This window comes from Asparagus officinalis, chromosome 8 (assembly GCF_001876935.1).
Source record: "Asparagus officinalis chromosome 8, Aspof.V1, whole genome shotgun sequence".
Lineage (NCBI taxonomy): Eukaryota > Viridiplantae > Streptophyta > Magnoliopsida > Asparagales > Asparagaceae > Asparagus > Asparagus officinalis.
The window spans coordinates 17,677,346-17,678,912 of record NC_033801.1 but is presented as its reverse complement, the minus strand read 5'-3'; positions in this window follow the sequence as shown (position 1 = coordinate 17,678,912).

Here is a 1,567-nt window from a genome sequence, read left to right as displayed (position 1 = left end):
TTCTCCTGGGGGCGGTGAAGATGTTCTTGTTAGCACTCTGACGCTCATTGTTTTCCACCTTTTTCAGGTAGCGGGTCAGGGATTCGGAGAACTGCAGGTTGACGGAGATTTAGCATAATTTACCATCATTCATAGGTGAGTAGTTAGTGCTCCAAAGTGGACTATTCATGCACTTAGTCTTTTAGAGATGTATTTTATTTTTGGAGGCTGAGTGCCTTAGTACTGATTAGTTGATTCTTATATTTTAGAGACTCATTGTTCTTATTTTAGTTTATCAGATGTATTTTCTTTTCTTCTGTTAGGATATAATTATAGACATTGTTGGATAATTCTCTTCTACATTGTGTTCCTTGTATTCTCATCTTTATTATATCTGCTTGTACCCTCACTATTTTACATTTCACATCTACTAGAGTGATATTAATGGTGACAGTGAAACATGTTTATGCACATTGTTGGGTGTATGGCAGGTTTGACATCTTTGGATTCACCTTGAACTGCAGTCATGTGTTAAACCAGGGGCGTCACAGCTTTGTAGATGATGATGATGGACCTCGGCACTAAATGATATAGAGGAATTGATGGCAATACAATATCAGTTGCTTAAACCCTCTGTGAATAAAATTTATACATCAAATGAGGGGAGTACATGTTTGCTTTAATGTGTTGGGGTATAGAATTAGGCCAACCATACACATTGCAAAGAATCTATGTGTGCTTTGAAGGAGGGATTTGTCAAGTATTATAGACCATTTTTGGACTTGATGGATGTTTTCTAAAGAACGCTTGTGGGATCAATTGATGTGTGTTGTTGATAAAGATGGCAACAACCAAATATGGCCAATAGCATGGGCCATGGTTGAGGGAGAGACGGGGTCACCATTGAGTGGTAGGATGTCGATACATGATTTGAGGATGGGAGATTGTGAGGGTTGGACTGTTATATCAGATTAACAAAAGGTATGTACAATTTACTGTCTTATATGAATTTTATTTTTCTCATATATTTGTTGTATTGATAATATTTTCATGTGGCTCCTCATTCACAAGCTTATATTGTCCTTTTCCTTTCACATCTTTGCCAATATACCCATCAATATATTCTTCATTGTCATTCTTATCCCCATCATCATCAATTGCCTCAGTAGGGTCAATCTTATATGTCTCATTTTCCATTGAATGATCATCATTATCACGTGATGATGAATTTTGGTGTACAAGAGTGTTGATATTGTATGGAGCTTCTGCTTGGTTGAGAAATATCTAAGATTGAATAGGATCATTCTCTTCCTGTTCATCCTTACTTCTTCCTTATCAGTGTCAACTTCTTTCTATTTTTTCTCTTCCTGTTCATCCTTACTTCTTCCTTATCAATGTCAACTTCTTTCTCTTTTTTGGTTGATTCTTTTGCATTGGATGCTTTTCTTATATTAGAGCTATTTCAACTTATACATGAGCATGGCCTGTGGCTTGTTCTGTTTGACTATTGGTTGCATCACCTTGGTTGAGTTGTGATTCCGCTTGATTACCATTTGTCACTAACTGAACCCCATAAATACCATGATTT